Raw genomic sequence first — 22,078 nt, forward strand, 5'->3', positions numbered from 1 at the left:
TGCCAATCCCACAGAGGTATATTCATTGGTTGCACATATTAAGAGTATGTGGTGGTGGTGGATTTACAACCAAGCTCATGTCATTATCACTGGATATGCAAAGCATGGACATCATCGGCAGGTTATATAACCATTTGACAGTCGTCCATGCGAATGTGATCTCATGAAATTTAGTGATTGCATGGTATGCACAAAAATAAAGGTATTTTAAGCAGATTCAGATATTATCAAGCAAACATATCAAGCCAATGCTTCCTGATTGCAAAATCAGGAGTCAAAGTTATTGTGTGATAATAAAATTCTTCATGAGCAGTATGTTGATATTCACTACAGTCAGAGTTAGTGTACATAAGTGAGGAGCAACAGTGACAGACTGTTAATAATGTCAACACATATATGTGATGATTGTGGGGCATTTACAAATAATGTTGTAAAAGGGGCTTTTTGAAATGACAAAGCAAATGCAAAAATCACTTTTACAACGTCTATAAGCATCATTGTTGTGTATGCCAGATTGTGAGCTATTAATGAGTTAACAATTACTGATCTAGATAAATTGCAAATTTGTTTATTTTCTCAATGTGAACATGATGTGGCGAGGTTCAATAGTTAAGAGATTACTAAAAATCAAAGTAAAAAGAGAAAATACAAAGAATTATTTATACAAGAGGGAAAAGTTGGCTGAATAAGCAAAGACAAATAAAAGTGATAAACAAAGGTCTTGATTAGGGGTGCTCCAAGGGCACATATTCATTTTCAACCGGTTGAAGAGTAGGAAAGATAATGAAGTATAAATATCAGAAACACAATTATGCCCCAATACTCAAGTGCATGCTCCCAGAGATAAGTGACACAATACTAGGGAATGTCAGCATCCGAGATTTTCGGAAATGGATAGAAAATGAGGAAAGAACTACAATGGCATCTAGAATTCTTGATAGTGTTTTAGCTCATGCAAGTCACCTAGTGTCTATTCAATACATAGAACTTGTATTGGAATGCATGAGAGCATACCATTTGTTGGTGTGTGTTTAGTGACACATACAACATAGAATAAAATGCCAAGGGTACTCTATCATCTCTTGAACAAAATCCTCTATGTACTGAACAGATAAACTGTATGATCACAAAGACGACTCCAAAGTTCCAAACGCATGTGATTTTTCTATTCGAAATAGACTCTCGTCGTAGGATGATTAGTTGAAAATCTCTAAGGGGACTTACGTTGTTTCTCAAGATTTTATCCTTAAATTAATTTTGCCTTTGAGCTTTTGGATTCTATTTCTAATGATATCTAAAAAAGGAAAAAGATTAAGGGTTAAGGAAGATTAATCTAACTCTAAACTAGACCTATGAACTCTAGAGACAAGACTGCAAAAATGAAATTTGAAACCTATCCAAGCTTTGTCAAATCCAACAACTCCTCAAGAACAATGCAATCTTCTAAGGTATCCTAAGGATTTTCACATCATAGATATTCACCAACATTCAAATAATGAATAACTTAGCAAAAGTTAAGTTTTCTATCGCAAGTTCAAACTAACTTTGCACAATAGTTGAAAATCATCCAACTATCAAAATTATGAACATATTGATTCCATAATGATCATTCTCATCAAATCCTTCATTCAATCTAACAACCTCAAAATAAAATCTACTCTAAAAGAAACCATGCGACTTGCAAAAGATGTTAAATTCACCAACAATTGAACAATGAATTTACTTAAGTGTTTTATGCAACAATCTTCATATCTCTTTTTTACAAATGAAATAAGAAGGCTTTATATGACTTCAAAAACAAATGAAGCACATAGATCAATTTAAGATTGACAACCAGGATTAAGACAATTGTACCCTAATTAGGGTTTGCAATATTTATCTAATGATAACTAGTGAAAATAAAGAACTCATCTATTGCTTTATTCTAAGGAAAAAGCATCCCTCATCCTAATGGAAGAAAAGATTAGGCTCATTGCACTTGGACGCCTTGTCATGAAATTATTTGATTGGTGGAGACAAGTAATTGCCACCTTAGCATGCTTATCTCTCTAGCTTCGAACAATTCTTCTTCAATTTGGGAATTTGAGGGTTTGGAAAAAAATTCCAAAATTTATATCATAATTAAACCTTCTCAAACTTGGAAATTTCTCTCCTTAAATAATCTTCGATGCAAGATTTGGAATTGATGTGAACTTTGAAATTTGGAAGATGTATTTGATATCTTCCTTTCTTCATCCATACTTCTTTCTATCCTGAAATTCTTCGTATGTAACGAAGTCCTTAGTTGTGTTTGTTTTTCTCATCTATGAATGTGACCTTTTCTTATACCATTTGAATTCCTTCCTTTGATCTTGATCTTTAGATATCCAAGGTTATTGTAGCATCTCCTTCATCTTTGTCTTTAATCTAGACATGGCCATACAAATTTTGGAAATGATGAAGCCCCATCCTTGGGAATGCACTTACAAGTCTGATTTTCAGGAAATTTTCCATACTTTAGGCAATTTGTAGTCATCCTAAGATGGGAGCTTTTGAATCATCTCTCAACATTCCTTGGCAGATTTCACTTTGGAATAGGAACTTTTATACTTCTTGAGCATACTTAATGCTCACTTGTGAATTTTGAAGCACTTAACTGAGTTTGCAATGCCTTGTTGACTCGATTGGATTTGATGGTGGATTTAGAACTTTCTTGACACCTAGCCAATTTCAAAGCTCCTTAATTTGAGAAAACTTCAACTTGGAATGAGGAATTTTGATGAATTCTTGAGCGGACTTCATGTCTTGATGAGGATTTTGCCTTGCCTTAGACAAATTCTTCATGTTGGTGCTGACCTTTTGTCAACTTGTGGAAATCTCCATGACTAAGAAATTTCGATGCCTTAAAACACTTTTTCATCTCTTCGAGGCGCACTTTCTATTGAAATAAGGATTTTCAAACACTTAACGAATTTCTAAATGCTTTCCTCTAAACTTTCGAAGTCCATCTCTACCTGCTTTCCTATTGAATTTTCCTCTTGAATTGAGGTGGGCTTTAACTAGGTTTGAGAATGTGAAGTATGGGTTTTTAAGTCTAATCCTAATTTTATTTTGCATTCACATTCGAAATTTACCTTCAGTTCCATAAAAATTTGAACTTTGGATTAAGAATTGGCATGAAAAAGCAAGAAAAGAATTTACTCAACACATAGGCAAATTCATCAAATCTGTCCTAATTCTCAAAATTTCAGACTGAAATTTTAAAACTTCAAGAAAAATGACTCTTGAAACTTGCATAAAACCGCCATATACGTATTAAAAACACGAGAAAAACAAGAAAATTCCTTAAAACCTACACAGAAAAATCTTCCTCTTTATCTCAGAATTTCAGAACTCTTCTCTCAACTTTGTGAATAACAAATGGTTTCACCCTATATTTATAAGGAATTAGGGCTAAAGAGGATCAATCCGTAGCTTTTTTTTTTAATATTTTCCCTATTTTAAAATTTTTATCTTCTCCTTCATGATTTGAACTTTCTAAAAGAAAGCACTTTATTTTATTTTATTTTTCTCTCCTCTCCATTTATTATTTTTGGGAATAACTCAATATTGTTTTATTTTTTATTTTTGAACTTTCTCAATGTTACTGTAGCAATGGTTAGATTCCTTCAGGTTAACATAGATAACATAAAGCTTGTGATGATATAATAATTATATCGATAATATAATTACTATATAGTTATATTATAATTGTATTGATTATATAATTATTATTATATTGATAATATAACAAATATATTTATTGAAATAATATAATTATATATTAGTTATGTAAATTAATATATAACAAATTATAAAAGAAAAGAAAAAAAACTGATAGGTAAGAGGCTGAAGCCAAGATTAACTATTATTATTTGTTGAAATTAATTATTGTTATTATTTGTTAAGCTTGAGTGGACTTGAACCCAAGACTCACAATTTAGCGTTGTATTCTAGGTTGTTGCCTAACTATAAGAGATAGTTATTATAGTAATATAATATAATATAATTAATAGGGCCACATGTGAAGAGTGGTGACCCTTGGTGGAGAGGCATTGCGAATAGGTACATACGAATATTCAAAACTTCCTCTCTTGGCACCTATTGAGTATACACACAGATAAACAACACTCCAATTTGATCAAATTTCTTTATAACAGAAAAGCATCATACTTTTTGTTTTTAAAATTTTATTTATTTTTCTCATTTTTTTATGCTTTCTTTCTTCTAGAATTTTCTCAAGTTTATCCTTGTGCTTTATTCTAGAAATTTCTTCAAATTGATATCATTTATTTTCTTCTAGAATTTTCTCAATTTTGAATGCCTTTCCTTGATTTGAAGTCTTAAATTCTTCACCACTTTTCTTGCTTTTAATGAAATCGCAGACAAACTTGAAGCTGAAAACAAGGATTTTACACTTGAGCGCAACTTTGACTTTTCTAAAAATAGAAAAAGCAAAAAAAATTATAAATTTGAAAAAGAAAACATAAAATCACGCTTCCGAATTGACCCCAAAATGTCAAGAAAAAACTTCCAAAAAAAGCAAAAAGCAGAAAAACGGCTTTTCATCAAAAGTAGGAATTATCGAAATTGGCCTCAATAAAGATCTTCATGCGTAGGGCCTTTTGGCACCCCTTGTGGCATTGAAATACTCATTTGATCATTTTCTTCCTTTTTTACTTTTTGACATCCCTATGTTTAGATTTGAACTCTTAAACATTGCACTAGCAAGAGACTAGAGACTGGAACTGAAAAACAAAACCCAAAAAGAAAAAAATGGGGGTCCCCGTTTGCGATGGGGTGATATGTGATAACGTCATAACACCACCCTAAAACTCGAGTAGTAGTCACAGCTAATAAGAGTGGTAGCCAGACTCTATCCAATGTTCATCGCACTCGTGTTTCGGTTGCCAATTAGAGATCACTTCTTAGATGCTGACAAAGATTATGAAAAAGAATACTTTGTCAATAATAGAGACCAGTGTCTCAACACCATAGCTAAGAACTGCTTGTTGACATTGAAAAAGGGGAAGTCAAAGTTGTGTGATACACCATCCTTAATGAAGACATTGACAATATGGTGATCTACCTACCCAAGGTAAAATGAAGTAAAGATTCTCACAAGTTTGAAGATTGGATGTTCTTGTTCATCAACATTATATGTTAAGGCGTCATATTTATTGATTGGCCTGAAATTATTAGTGATTGTTTGCCTGGCCATTTGTTGGAGCTGGAAACAAATTACTACTTCTATACGACTTCCTACCTTGTCTATGATATTGGTGGAATGAGAAGATGCTTGGGACTGAATAAACATGGTGTCTATGATGATGCAACACCGGTTTATGACTACCACCCCCAATTATAGTTGGAACAAAGTTTGCATCATTTCAGGAGAGTGAATGATGCCTTTGCTCGTAGTTAGAGAGCTCCATGGAAACATTGGGCTCACGATATCACTGGAACCAGTTGCCATGATCCAGCAAAATGGTAGTTATTTTATACAATTCCCAAAGTTCACTTATATCAGGCTGGTAAGTTATGATAGATACCTTCTCATGTTGTTGAGGTTCATGAATGACGAGTTGGTACTAATTAAAATTTGCAGGCTAGTTAGTCAGATTATCAGGATTTGCATAAATAAGTAAATGGATGGTATTCCCTTTCCATTAGGTATTGGTCACTACAGTTGTAAGTCAAGCACTGGTGCCAAGAACATTGAAAGATCAATCGCCAATATTAACTTATATCCCTATACTATGAGATTCCCATTCGAAAGTAGACTATATGCTAGAAATGAATTGAAACTCGGCTCTAGTTCCAACCATTTTCCAAATGTTGAGGACTTCTTGGAGGTTTGCAAAGATAACTTTAAAGTCGGAAGAAGGGACTGGATATGAGGCTTACGGATTTCAAATTAGACTTGGATGTGAATGGTATTGAAGAGAATGAATTAACTTTGATTTACCCGTTCTACTATGAGAAAATACAGTTACTTCCTTTGCCAACAATAGCTTGGTCAATTCCGAAGTTCAAGAACTTGAATAAAAGGACAACCTTTTTATCAAAAGGACAGAGTGGTTGAAAAATAAAATGCTTGAAGCTGCAACCACTCAGTCTCCAGGTAAAGAAGGTATTTCAGGAAAGAAAAATGATAGTCACGGTGCTTCCTTTCTTGCATTCCACAAGAACCTATTGTGATGCTTCGTCTTCTTCCATTACACAAGAATCTATCTCTGGTAAAAATGCACATCAAGCCACTTTAGGTAACAATGGAAGTGGCGAAGACCAAATGACCTCACTAAAGCATGGGAAGGTGATTTTACAATAAGAAAAAATGTTCAAGTCAAACGGGCGAGCAGTAAACATAATTCAAGAAGATAAATAAGAGAATGAAAATGTCATCCTTCAGGAACCTTCTAGTAATAATGAGCAGAAAATTCTTGGTGTTTCATCACCTGTCAACATGGCATCTCCACATGGCATCTCCTCATAATGACTTTGTTCCACTCGAGATACCAATGATAGATATCACAAGATGAAGATGAAAGATAACCCATTCCCAACCTGGCAATGTCTTTGAACCCATCATTCATTGACATCTGAGAACTTTTGCAAGCTTTTTCCTCATCTTGGTTTTTAAAAAAAAAAAAATTACAAAAGAAGAAAAGGATGATACAAGTGGTGAGTCCTGATTTAGATGCAGTTGCAAATCTTCTTCAGAAAACAATTATGGCAAAGAAAACTAGGGCAATGTCAAAGTTGGTAGTGGATAAATCTTTAGGGGATCTCTGTATAGAAGTGGCCAGACCTACTACAGAAAAGAATATTGGGGAAGCTAGTAAATTTGACTTCAGCATTAGCAAAGTAGATCTCAGCTTGCCATTAACTGAAGGAGATGTTTAAAATTTTGAGATATCCACAGCCCAACTAGTACAAAGAGCCAGAAAAACAATCAAAAGATCAGCTCAAAACTCAAGTTCAAGCCTTTGCCTCTTATATCAATTCCATTGTTGACCCTTCTGATATACCTTTAGGAACAAATTCTGCATCAGTTCTCACAGGTTTTGAAGGCATAATTGAAAAGAAAGCTATAGAAGACATGTGCAAATATCAATCTCATAGTAAAATGATTGAAGCATAGACTATTCAAACAAAAAACAAAGCTTTGGATTTTGTAAAGTTGATTTACGGGAACAGGAAATAGCTAAGGAGCTGAAAACGACCAAAGAACAAGAAGTAGCCTGGCAAAGCATACCAGGTGAACTTCAAGAGATGTCTAAAATCAATCCAACACACTGATTGCAGAAAATATATTTTCCAAACAAATATGTGGCGCAAGAGTATAAAATGGAAGCTGGTGAATATCAGTCAAAGATTGGTTGAAGTTGAGAAGATATTGACAGCCTGCAATCAGATAAAAATGAAAATGCTGGAAGAAGTCACTACAATTAATTACATGCATACTTGCCATAAAGGATATTTTGCAGAATGATTGCCAAGCTATCTTAAACAAGTTCACTGACAGGATCAACACAAAGATAGCAAACAAAGTGTCTAATGCAGATGTGACGAAAAGACCAAGTGTTATTTCAGTTGCCTTGGGTGCCGGCTACATACCATCTTAGCACTGAGAATTCATGGAGATACAGAACAAACAAATCACATTGAAAATGAATAATGTTTTCATTTCTGGTTATGAGTCGATGGTGCAGATTCTTTTAATGCATACAGAACTTTCAGAACTAAGTACTCAAGTTTGTAAGAATAAATTGTTGCTCAGATTACCTTACAAAGAGAGTACCAGAGCAATGCTACAGTGAAAACATCTGCTCTTCTCATTGTATATTCCCTTAGTTTAGTTTCATGCTTTTCTCCTTGTTTTGCTTGTACTAAGTAATTTTGATTATTTTGGTCAAGGTTAAATAATAAGTAATTGACTCCTTTTGCACGTAAATTAGTTCTTGACCATGTCCATAATGAGTGAAAATAAGTTAGTTATTAACTTGACACTCTAGGTCGTCACAAGGAGATGTGCATACATAAGAAATTTTAATGTAAAAGAACTTGAGATACTTTATGATTTTAATTTTTGAGGCAGCATTGTTATGAGGTTGTGTAATTTCATTAAATGAATACAAAGCAATTTTTGGAGGTGTCTTCAATTTTGTAATGTGCTCCTATGTTTTCTCATGTGTTCATCGTATGAGAAAATGATAAATTTCTATAATTTCAATCCATTTCATAAAGACAATTGTCATGTTTGTTGAGTTTTGTCCAGGAATGTCCTTCTTTGGTATCTTAAAAGTGCATTTATAGCATGGAAATATAATTTTCATTATTAGCATGCACTTGTCCGCAGTCCTTGGTTTTAACTTTTCAATGGTATAGTACGTAGGATAGTGGCCTTTTGATAAATCTTGATAGCTTTTCTATATCAGTTATCAACAATTGCAAATAGTGGGGTTCCTTTCTTTTCCTTGTAAATTTTATTCCAAATAAAATTTAGATCATACAAGGTAGCTGCCTCCCTCAAACGCAGCGGAAGATCACACTGTTGAAGTGATCTATCCAACTGTTGTAGGAAATGTGTCACTCTACCATTGTGCACTTCGTCAAGAAGTCCAAAGTGACAAATTTGTTTACCAATGGGCCTCAAATGTAGGGTCCCAAATGGGAAGCATCTGACTCCATAATAAATGCAGCCCTGTAAGTGTAAAATGTGGGCTAACTCCAATGACAAGGCCTTAAAATCTAAATGTTTAGCTGCATAATTCAAATAGTTGGGAGCTTTTCCAATGTATAGCCTCACCAAATTCAAACATATGACTTCAATAAACCTCAAATGTACAGCTTTAAATTCATTAGGCCTGAGCCTAAATCTGAGTTGAGTTCAATGAGGCATCCTCCAAGCCCAACGTATGGACCTAAACCTGCTTGTATAATCAATATGATAAGCCCTAAGTCAACTGCTGCCCCCTTGATCTCAAGCGTGTGGGCTCAAACTCCATGAAACAGACACAAATCAAGCCTTAATTTGAACAAGACAGGTCCTAAATCTGTCAAATCAAGCCTTAATACCAAACATATGGCCTTATTTCAAATGAGAGGTCTCAAATCCAATGAATCCATGTCCCAAATAATTCAATCCAATCCTAATGATGTTACAATTTCAAATTTTAAACAAGCCTCATGGATTGAATTAAATAGGAAAGAGTTCATAATGTTTGAATTTTAAACCAGCGAAGAGACATTAAATTCTAATTACTTTGGAAGTTTGAAATCAATATCATGAGACAAAGTCTGCCAACAGAAGAAAGATATCTCTTGAGACTAAGACACATTCCAATCCAAATTCAAAGAATAAAAGAACAGAGAGAGCAGATGGGTAAGAATCTGCAAAGAAAAGGATGCAAGCTTAATCATTTTAAGAGCATATTCATTAGATTCAAAGGAAAAAATCATATGTAATGGCAAATTCATCCAACTCAAAATCACAGGCAGAACTTGAAGCAGACCAGAGCATAAGTTTGAGACTTAAAGAAAGCAGATCAGAATTCAGGGGCAAAGATTAAATCACATTTGAAAGGAAGAAAGTGACTTCATCAGTTATTCAAATGATTAGGGATTTTAAAGCGATCTTCAAGTCTGTTATGACAAAATCACAATCCAATTCAGACTCGAGCCAATTCATAAGCAGAACACAGTGCAAATTTTCTAGACCTCAATGGGTGCGAAAGTCAGAAGCAAAAGTAAATTGCCATCAGCAAATAAAGGAGATGAGAATTTACAGCAAGGAAAAACTTCTAGAATGCAAAATGAATTTACAGCAAGGAGATGAGAATCCAAATGATAATTAAGACATCATTCAACAGTGATTTCCAGGTCAGAAGTACAAATGAACCCAGGTCAAAGCTGATTTGAAATATATAGCAAGATCAACTTCCAGATTTAAGTGTCATTCCAGAACTGAAATCAAAATTAAGAAAAGAAAAGAGCAGACAAGTGTGAATCCGTAAGGATGAAGAGGAATTCAAATCAGACAAGCACAAATGTTCATCATCCAGGGGTAGATTTCATCAGAAAAAACAGCAAAGAAATTTTTCATCAGCAAATTGACATTTTCTTAGATTTATATTAAGGATTACAAAAGGGTTTCAAGCAGAATCTCTAGTTGTAAAATCCAACTTGCATTTTATTGTCCATATTTTTTATAAAAAGTTTTATTCTTTCTTTTGCAGAAATGATTGCATGCAGGATGGTCACAAGCAAGGAAGATGATGATAAAGGATTCTGCAATGGTAAGAAGATCAAAGGACATTAAGACTAAGAAGATCCTAGATGACTCCAAAATTGTTGAAAAGAAGATTAATTAGAAGATTTCAAGACAGATTCAAAGAGCAAAGAACAAGATGCAAATCCACACCCAAATTCAAGAAAATATAAATCAAGAGGAAGTCAAGAATACAAGAACAAGCCAAATGCAATGAAAAGATTCCCAAGGGGTAAAAGGAGACAGCATGAAGATAAAACTATTGGAGAATATGAGCCATCACAATTGAAGGCTTAATAATGTTGATATTTTTTTCTCACCATCCAGGGGTATTTATTGAGCCTATAGATAAGCCTGTTGAGGGGGCCCCACTTCTTCAACCATTCAAATCATGCCAAGTGTCCTAGAGGGAGAAATCAACATCATGATGATCAAATTCATTGAACTTGCAAAAGGGGGAAAAGTCAGAAAAAATTATCTTCTGAAGGAAGATCGTTGGCCCATTGGTGGGTGTCTTCTCCTACAAGCTTCTACATAATCTATTTCTTATTGCCATGGAAGCAATGTAATTTTTTTATGGGCCCACAAGGAGGTGCTTAATTGTAATTGGGTGGGCATTTAATAATTGTTAGTAACAGTTATGGAAACCCTAATTAAGGCAATGTTGGTTTAATCTTGACTCTTGATCTTGAATCAATCTTGGCTCTTCATTGTAATCAAACCACTATAAAAGGCCAAGACCTCATTTGTAACTCATTTAATGGGTGCATCCGTCTGTTAAGATGTGAGGATGCTCGAGTTGCCGGTGTTGCTTCCTTCTCTCTGCCCATAGAATAGAAGGGAGATTAAGGTGGAGACTAAGATCAAAGTAGCATAGGAGAGGAGACTTGTTGAAATTGGTTCCATGGTGCTATCAAATTAATTGTTGATTCATTGTTGGTCTTCGTGGTGGATTACTTGTGTTGGTTTTCAGTATTGCATGGTTTGTTCAATTCCTCACTCAGAGTAGATTTTATTTCATGTTAAATAGAAGTAAATGGATAGAAGATACTGTTGAATGGTGATTAATGGTAAGTTAGTGTCCATACCTTTTGATACTTGTTGATTGTAAGTAACAGAATTAGTTTAGTCTTGCCTAAATTGCAAGTGTTTAGCTTCTATTGAAAATGTTCATTTAGATTGTGTCTTCATAGGGTATTTGAATGAATATTGACAATGTGAAAACCATTCTCACATTCTTAAAAAGATTGCACCTTCTTATGCCTAGTTAACACAGTGCAAGGGCTGGTTAGAGACTCACTCCATTATCATCCTTGTCTTGCATTCTTAGAGCTAGATAGTATTTCAAAACCCTTATCTCTTTGTACTTGTTGTTGAGTACAAAGAGATAATTGGTGTTGCACACATTGCATAATATTGTTAGATTATATTATTTTATTTTATTATGTAATGTTGCACCTAGATGAATGTGCAACATGTAAAGATTTTTATGGAATATTCTTGATGAGTTGTATTGTAACATTGTGCTAATATTTCATGTAATTATTTAATATTGGAAAAAAAAATTAAAGGCCCAATATTAAATGTGGGGTTAATGGGTTAGGTAGCACATGGTTTATGTAATACCACTTGGTGTTTTGGTGGGACTTGCTACTATATAAGCAACCACAAGGGTAGTTGTTGGTGTGACGAGGAAAGACAAAAAGGCAAAGAGTCGAGCAAGGCTTGACAGGTTAGCCAAGGGAGCATTTGTGAAGGTTGGAAGCATGGCATGGGATGTGCGGATTCATGCTTCTTCACATGGATTGCTAGGTGGTGGCTATGGTTTTGAAGGCTTCTATGGTTGTATTGCAATGGTGTTTTTGCTGAATAATACATAGTGATGGATGCTTTTGGAGGCTGGATTTTTCCCTCAATGAGGGTTTCTCGGGGTATATCTTGTGTCACATTTTTTGAGCATGTTGTCTATTCTCTTGCATGTGGATTTTAATTCTGTGTTTATTTCAGATCTATTATAAGTTATGTGAAAACGGTTATATTCTTTGTTGCAAGTTTCCTTACAAGTGGTATCAGAGCTATGGTTTTATTATTGTAACCCTAGATTGAATCCATGGGAATGCATGAAAGGATAAAAGAAAGGGCAAGATATATGAGCTTTTATTGTAGATCTGAGGGTTTTTGGGTTTGCTATTATGATAGGATGTTAATAGATTTGGGCATATGAAATTTTTTTGGACAAAAGGGTTTTTTTAGATGTTTCATTTAAATAAGGCTTTTAGGAGGGGAGCTTGCGAAAATGACCTCCTAGGCAAAAATAGACCTCACCATTGGATCCGGGTCGATGTTTCCATAAATTTTGATATATAATATACCCTAGTTTGGCTATGTTCAGAGGAAATGAAAAAGTTTTTTGGTTTCAGCCCGTGATGGCCATCAAATTAAATCCCATTGGAATTTTCATCACAATAAAAAATGAAAAATCGCAATGAAAATGGTAAAAAGACTGTCTTAGTAAAACGACCATAACTTTCTCTCAGGATATCAGATTTTAGAGTTCTTACAGGTGTTGGAAAGTTTATTCAGAGCACTACAACTTGGTGTAGGTTTGGTTCTATGATTTTGACATTTTGTCAGGTCTTAAGAGCCCTAAAGTTAGATGTTTTTTATTTTGAGCACAAATTAGGGCATAACTTGGGCATACGGAGTTGGATTTTGGACTTCGAGTAGTCAACGAAAAGCTCTTGGAGAGCTCTACACATTGGTTCAAATTTGGTGCAGGCTTGGCATGATTTATTTGTTGATATATTGATCTGAACAGTTTATAGATATATTTTGACTATGGTAACATTGTGAGTTTATGACATTGCAGATTTAGGATTTGATGTCATCGTATACTTAGTTCATTATTCAGATTGGTCTCATAATGATATGGTTATCAGTATTTGGTTTGGATATGTATGATGACTTGTTGGATCCACAAGTTGTGCAGTGTTGTAAGCAGTCTATACTTACAGGTTGCATTTATAGCTTGGTTATGGGTTGTCTTTACCCATTGATCTTTCATTATTGATGCATATTCAGATTGGTGGCTTGGATTTGGGTCATCTATGCACTAAGTCACATGATTTGCTGATTTTTTCTTCATGTAGAAGGGATGAGATGTTGTTATCAGGTACAGTCATGGCAGAGGATTATGGTTGACTATTTTATGCTTACAGGTTGGACATATTGAGAGTCAGATGCTCAATTCATGGATGTGATCATGGTGCTATGATTTTAGCATGACATGATTGGATATACAGGTACATCCTTGATGTTCATTGGTTTGGATTCCTGATTTGGTTATGGTGGTATATCTTCTTGGTTGAGGGTCATGGTTATTTAGTTTCTTTTGAGAAGCTCATGATGTGCACTTTGAATTCTTTGATGGTTTGATGCCTTGGTTGATTCTCATGGTTAGAGGATGGGTTTTCATCATGATGTCATGGATAGCTTGGATACACAGTTTAGTGGGAGCTTGTGACAATGATGGGGTGACAATACAAACTTAGTTCCTGGTTTGGTTTGTATCTTCTTGGTTTGGAGATCTTAGTTTCACTTAGTACTGACACTTTGGTTGTGTGGGTGTAAACCTGAAGGATCTTCATGTAAGAGATGGATTTAATAATGCCATAGGTGACTTGGTACCACGGTTGAGTGGGAGTTTTTTGGCATTGATATATTTATTGAGTGTTTGCAGATGTTAAAGGTTTGTCTTAGATCCTGTTGCTGCAGAAGCGTCTTTGACATTTGCATGGAACACTTGTTATCTTCATGGTATGTGAAGATGGATAGATCGTGAGAACTCATGGAGTTCTTGGTTTTTCTTCATGGTATCTGGAGATGATTGCATCTTGAGGACTTACAGAGTTCTTGATAAAGGTGTGGTTTATGCTTTCATTTTGCATGTTATCCTTGGTGTGAGGATGGTTTCATTATTATGTCATGGTATACTCTTGATACGCGTTTAGAGTTGTGACATGTTATGGTGTGTTCATATAGAGCATGTTATCTCTTTGGTTGAGACGGTAAGATCATGTTGTCATGTTTATGTTTCTGTGGCTATGGTTGGAACTTTGACATTGATCTTAATTTAGTTTCTTGGTATTGAGTACACTAATCATAAGTTGGATACTTCATGATATTGTTATGTTGCATTTGGAGTTGGCATGGATTGATTGGTTACAGGTGCTCATGGATACTTAGAGACGGTGGTGATGTTGATTTCTCTTGGATTAGAGAAGTATTTGTTGGAATGGTTGATGGTTTCAACAGGAAGTCTGAGGGGCAATCACTTGATGTGGACTTGAGAGGAGATTGTTCTTAGATGAGTCTTGGTTGGAGACTTGAGTATCCTGATGAACATTCTCATTCCCCACTCTTGGTATACTCGATTGTTTGCTACTTGAGAGGTATAGCCCATTGTTTTTCTCAAGTGCATTATATTTATGCTTGTCTTTCATGGATATTGATCTTGAGCTATGGTACATGAGTTAGTTCTGGAGAGTTCATTTGAGAGATGGTTTAGCATTGGTTATCTCCATGTGCATATATTGTTATGTTGGTTGAGTTTGAGAGATGGTTTTATATCGGGCATATTTCTTGGATTAGGAATGGTTTATGAGTTTGATCTTCTTGTGAGAGGCTTGCATCCATGATATGGTTTAGGTGTTGTTGAGGCTTCTTGTTGGGGTTTTATGGAGGAGATCATACTTGGACAATTTACATCTAAAGGTGTGTGTAGGAGGACATGATACAGGTTATGACTTGCATTGTTTCTCTCTGGTCTTGGTTATCTTCCTGGATGTTTGGTTTCAGTTAGATTGGATTTGAGATTAGTTAGAGATTGTGATCATTAGTTTGTGCTTATGTATGTCATGTGAGAGATGACATGGTTATTCCTTTATCTCTTTTCTCTGTTGGTTGTGGAGAATTTGGGAGACTATTGGAGACTTGTTATGAGAGTTGTTCTTGCAGGATATCAGTTTATGTATTGTGGATGTCCTTGATACTACATGAATTCACTTTTTTGAGATGTTGTGAGTGGATTGGTTATATATTTGACATTATCTTTTGCAGTGGGAGCTTTTTGGTATATATGTGGTAGGTATTGCTCTTGAGGCTAGTGATTGCAGATTACAGATTGGATATGTTGATGATGTGAGATTCACTTGGTATGTACCTTTGGAGGTGTAACAACCGATTTTTCCGGGTCTAAATTACCATTCAACATACTCAACGAATACAGTTTTAACTTCGACTTCATAAGAAGGCAGTTACATCATTCATATTCATGTGAAGAAGATTACCATTAAAGTCAGTTAAACAAAATTTCTTAACTAAATACTTGAAATACCTTTTAATGAAATTACTTCAGAAATTGAAATCACATACCTCAAAAAAATTGAGACTGAAATTCATCTAAGTGTGCTTCTACAACCACCCGAGTTAGTCCACAAATATACTATAACAATTTCTCAAATCGACTGCTATCTCAAAAATCATTTGATGAATACCACTAAATACCAATATAACTTAAATTAGGGGATCACATATCATCTTACCAATTAGGGCATCAATTACCATCGGTTTATTTAGGGCTTCTAGTCCTGCTTTACCACTTAGGGCTTCCGCGACCACGGATTCAATTTAGGGCTTCCGCGACCACGGATTTTATCTAGGGCTTATGCGATGACGGATTCAATTTAGGGCTTTCACAACCACGGATTCAAGTAGGGTTTTCGATACCACGGATTTCAGTTAGGGCTTCCAATACCACCATATCAATTAAGGTTCCAGCTGTCACGCAATCAATTAGGGCTTCGGATTTCTTTTCCTTCCGATTGCTTATCTATGACAATTTCTCAAGATTAGATAATTACTTATATTCAATATTCATTTATATGAAGTAAAATGATGATGACAATGAAATACCTCAATTTATTCTTACCTTCTCATAAACAAAGAATGATAATACCTATTTCCGATAAACAATTGATTTCATGGCTTATCTCTGTTTGACGCATATCTGACATCTTGAGAGAGGTGAAACATTGCCAAGGGCTTTACCACCCAACCTCGGACCACAATATATATATATATATCCCCACATGATCTCTAATGAGAAAGGCCCTCCCTACCCGAAATTGACAGGGAACATCTTACCATTCACTGGGCATCATGATATATAATACGCCATACGACTTGGCAACAGGAGATCATCATAACAGGAATATGCATGAGTTATTATTAATTCATATTAAATGATATATATTAAAATGTCATAACTGATATTACTGGTTCTTATTTTTGATGAATCTTTCCTCACACCCCCTCAACCTCATTAGGCCTCCAAGCCCATGATTTCCAAGTGCTTGTTTAATATTAATAAATTCACTCTTGCAAGGTATGAATGTTTGTAATACATTTTGAATTGAATTAGTTAATCACAGTTTTTCATTGCATATCCATATCTTTTATACATGTTTAATACTTTCTTATGAATAAAGAAACATTTATGGTTTAAGGCAGTTTTCCAAGAACTAGAATTCTTTTACTGACCACCCCGATTCAGTCTGCAATTATATTAATGAAAAAAAGACACATTGAACATTCTTGATTCAACAGTTGCATTAGAAAGAAAAACACGATTGGCCATTCTAAATTCGGCAACATTCTTACTTGTCTCCTATGCTTATATCTTCAACCAATTTTCAATATCTATATCCTTGAAAAACAAATTCTCAATACACACAGATACAGCAGATGAACTCATATTATATCCAACTTGCAAACTAGAAAAGAACAACTCATTACACTCACTAACCATCAACAGATCTTTAGATCGGTGTCTCCTTGGTGCCTGAACCGTTACATCTTATACCTATTTATAAAATTAAGACTCCACATTCTCAGAATTTCCTTGGTATTCATAGTTGATCATTATTACTGTTTGTTTGTTTGAGAACATAGCTTTTCATGACAAAAATCTATAGAGTTAAGACATACGTGGTTTGATAAAGGTATAGTTTGTATTCAAAAGTATTTTTGAATTAAGTGATGGCAATCGGTAATATCAGACAATGAATAAGATGAGAACATAAAGTTTTATTACTTCCTTTATCGGCTTCTATCATAAGCATCAACTACTTTATTAGTAATCATGTAAACAAGCTCTATTGGCATTTTCTAATATTCTGAGCACAAGGTAAACATCAGGACTCTATTCTATGCACACAACTCTTACATTTTGTATCAACCTGACCCAAAAAAGACAAGAAAACATGAGTGAAAGAAGTTAAAAACGATTTAGCACATCCTTACTTGGCTACGGATTACTGTGTGCCCTGCTTTGTGAACTCTTCAAATACCCGCTGAATCTATTGTTCAGTGATGCGCAAGATTGATCTCGTGTAAGCTTAGAGGTATGATATCGCGCTAGGCAGGAATGATGTTGCAGGTGATAACGTTTTGCAAAATGGACAACGAATCTTAGTAGGGTGTTAAACGTATTTGCAAAAGAAGAATTTGAGACAGATATAACAGGATACAAGGCAAATAGACAAACTCGGGTTGCAAAATAGTGAGGTTCTAAGACTATGGCGAAAATAAGAACAGACGAGTATCTTGTTGGTGATGTCTGAAAACGACAAGGCAACCATGTAAAAAGATAATGAATGGCTTTTTCAGCTTTTGCCATTACAAGACTCAAATGCGCTTTGAATTCCATCAAATGGAAAAAATGAATCGTTGGAACAAAGGTGAAAAAGTTTTATTAATATTATTTAATGTTTAAATCGATGACTAAGTACTAACATTAAAGAATATTAAATTAGAAATAATAGAGCTGGAAAGTGAAAATAACACATTATTATAATTCGAAAATTTATTAAAATCTTAATAAGTATTTTTTTAAAACATCATTCTATTAATTTATTAACATATAAAGATGCCAAAATATTTTTATATTCAAATGCACGTATTAAACTATTATTAAAAATAATACGATGAAAGATAATTTAAAATCTTTTAAGAATACGTTTATATTTAAACTTAATTAATTAAATTTAATTAATTATTAACAACTCATGCAGTTCCAAAGATGAGTCCTGTTACAAATCGCTTGGTCCTCTACCTGTCTGTCCAATGATGGTGATGCCCTGCCTAATTCTTTTCTGACAATGCTTCCACCCCTTCAACAAGCTCCCTGCAAGGAATTTCTCTGTAATTAAATTATAAATTATAAATAATCATATTAGTTAACCTTTCGTCTTAATTCCATGAATTCGCGATTAACGAATAACTAGCATGTCATCTTCACTTGAAATCATAACGACTAACTATCTTACCATTTCGCCAGATTATATCAAATTAAACTACCAACTGACTTCATGTGAACTTCAACGTCTATATTTCAAGCTAGGTCAAAAATTGGGATGTAACAGGAGGTATGGATAGTTGGATGGATTTGGCACTTGCTGTGGGTGCTATTTCAGCTATGGATATATTTTGACAACTACGGATACATGTGATTACCTTTGGATCAGGTTTTTGTGCTTGGCATTTTAGTTGGTACAAAATTTTATAATCTTCTAATGTGACAAGTTGGGTGGCTTTCTCTTTGGATGGCTTCTATATATGTCCAATGGCAGTGGCATAATAGGAGGTGAGATCATTCATGTTTGAGGTGCTGGATACTTTGATTTTGTTGAGGGTACCAAAATGGAGCACTTAGTGTACTTTGATCCATGATGGTGTATGTGCTGGGAGGGATTGTTCCCTTCTCCATTTGTGTGGCTACGAATTGACCCTATGCAATGTATACAACAAGTGGAAGATTGTTGAGATAATTGTTGTTGCACACATTGCATAATATTGTTATATTGTATTATTTTATTTTATTATGTAATGTTGCACTTAGATGGATGTGCAACATGTAAACATTCCCATAGAATATTCTTGATGAGTTGTATTGTAACATTGCGTTAATATTTCATGTAATTATTTAATATTGGGGAAAAGAATTAAATGCCCAATATTAAATGTGGGGTCAATGGGTTAGGTAGCACATGGTTTATGTAATACCACTTGGTGTTTTGGTGGGACTTGCTACTATATAAGCAGCCACAAGGGTAGTTGTTGGTGTGACAAGGAAAGACAAACAAGCAAGAGTCGAGCAAGGCTTGACAGGTTAGCCAAAGGAGCATTTGTGAAAGTTGGAAGCATGGCCTGGGATGTGTGGATTCATGCTTCTTCACATGGATTGCTAGGTAGTGGCTATGGCTTTGAAGGCTTCCATAGTTGTACTGCAATGGTGTTTTTGCTAAATAATACATGGTGATGGATGCTTTTGGAAGCTGGGTTTTTCCCTCAATGAAGGTTTCCCAGAGTATATCTTATGTCACATTTTTTGGGTATGTTGTCTATTCTCTTGCCTGTGGATATTTCAGATCTATTATGGGTTATGTGGAAACGGTTATATTCTTTGTTGCAAATTTCCTTACACTCGTTTGGTTCAAAGTGATTGAAGAAGTTAAAGTCAAGTTGATATCCATTGAACGAACAACATAAGTCACTTTGTGATAACCAACATATCACATCATAAAACTAAGTGAAAGCCCACAATAAAGAAGGAACCTTGACTTGTCTCATTTGATCACACAGTCCATTTATATTAATTAGCATATGAGCATCCTTATTCAAGAGAAAGTTGGAGAATTGGTGTTTCGTTTGGAAACTAAGTATTTGATTTTGTATGTGTAGTGGAACAAAACTCACAACTACTAACAATATTTGCACTGAAAGAACAAATTTTGCCACTCTTAGGGGTTATAAAGCTGCAGAAAAAGCATATATCAGAATTATGGCACAAGAGAAGCCAATTTTGTGGTGGAACTATCAGAAATCAGCAACTGCAATACTAGCCATTTGTCTACCATCTCAGATTTCTAGTTATTCAGCTTCAAAGAGGAATTGGTCTACTTATAGCTTCATCTACTCTCTTGAGAGAAATAGACTTACCTCTAAGAAAACAGAGAAGCTAGTGGTTGTACATATTGCCTAGCACATCATAGATCGCATGACACATGCATGCAACGAAAGCCCAACAGCAAGATAGGACGTAGAGCCCGAGGAGCCATCACAGACTAATGAGGATGAGGATGCAGCAGCATTAGATGTAGGGCTGGTTAGTGTTTGTTTGGCAGATCTTGACCATGAGGTGCCCAGTAGTTTTAATGATGAAGAATTTGCTTTGAGGCCCAACTTCCCATGGGATGATTAGAGGCCTCACTTCACTACATTTTGACATTCTGTACTTCTTGTGCTATAATGCTATTCATTGTAATCATCTTTATGATTTTTGATATAATAGAAATCTTTCATTTGTCGATTCGTCGATTCGACAATTTAAAATTTTACTTAGTATTGAGTATTCTAATTTTAAATTAGTAATTCGATATTCAAAACTTCAATGTTCATTTTTCAATGTTCAAGTATTTATTATGTAGTATTTGGCATTTACAAGTTTGCTATTTTACTTCTACATAGTTTTATACATATTTTCATAACTAGCAATTTAAGTACTATATAGATTGTATATAAAATATACAGCATCACCCTGCACCACTGCTCCCCCCGCCCCTCCTCAAATTGAGGCCTTTTGTACCCCCGTCCCGTCATCCTACAAGGCAACTATGGTTTTCTATAACTTTAGCATGAAACCTTCCCAAGAAAAAGGAAAAAATAAATAATGCCAAGCCTCTGATTGCAACATCAAATTCAACTCTAAAATGGTACAGAATCAGCATATATCTTCATGAGACTACCATAATGGGGGGAAGAGAGGGCTCTGCGAGCAATGCAGAAAACATGCCAACAATAAAAAAAAGCTAAGTGTAATAGGTTTCCGCAATCCATAATAATGAATTTCTAATGCATTTAGAGAAAATGTGTAGCCAATCTAGCGTCTATGAATACATTCTCAACCACACTGCATGATACATCACTAGAATAACTTCCACAATAGTAGACTATCCAGATTGCATAATCCAGTAACACAAAAATAAAGCTCAGGACGCCATTACTAGTGGGTCGCTTGAGGAAACGCAGGGTAAACTAAATGATGAGGATAACGGATTTTTCCCTCCTAAAAATTTACAGCACAGTTCTCCGAAAGCAATACAAATTCAGCAACAAATAGTTTCAACTTGTGGACAAAGACCAAAACCAATTAGTTTGAAAAGTATTCTTAGAAATAACAGAAGTAGGATAAAAACGAACAGAGACATTCAAACATTAGTGTAAGACCTCCCAAACATAAATTTGACCTGTAAATCCCGCTTTACATCGATCTGGAATGGGAATGGGAGAGATGGTCACTTCCTCTGATGGTCGGTCTGCACGATAGCAGCTAACATTATTGTAGAAGGTTTATTATTTTAGAAGAAAAACACAAGAATCTTAATCCAGATTAATGATGCAATGTTTCATGAAGGATTCAGTTGAAAACTAATAATAGAATATTATTATCGTCATATATATGTCAATGTCACGTGATTTTCGTCACCTAACATTTCGGAATTTGGGAGCCTTATTTAATTTAAGGGAGGGAACTAATGTTGTTAATTTTTTCTAAAATAATGATGGCATTATAAGATGATATTAATTTTTTCTGATAGAAAATGTTGTTTCAAGCTAAGGTTTTGAATAGAATATTTATAAATTCATTTATAATATTCTAAATTCTAA

The 22,078-nt window shown here is 34.7% G+C and overlaps 1 protein-coding gene across 1 annotated transcript in view; it reads right to left on the reverse strand.

Annotated features, from left to right (window-relative positions):
* The window catches only part of LOC149548465 (3-methyl-2-oxobutanoate hydroxymethyltransferase 1, mitochondrial-like), a 45,596-nt gene extending 23,756 nt beyond the window's left edge, over positions 1 to 21,840 (reverse strand). The window contains exon 1 of the mRNA XM_089792525.1: positions 21,658 to 21,840. The gene's annotated coding sequence lies outside the window, so the exon portion shown is untranslated. The remainder of the gene's footprint in view (positions 1 to 21,657) is intronic.
* Positions 21,841 to 22,078: the final 238 nt, after the last annotated feature.

Source organism: Cupressus sempervirens, chromosome 7, assembly GCF_028749045.1.
Source record: "Cupressus sempervirens isolate cs-2001-9-10 chromosome 7, ASM2874904v1, whole genome shotgun sequence".
Lineage (NCBI taxonomy): Eukaryota > Viridiplantae > Streptophyta > Pinopsida > Cupressales > Cupressaceae > Cupressus > Cupressus sempervirens.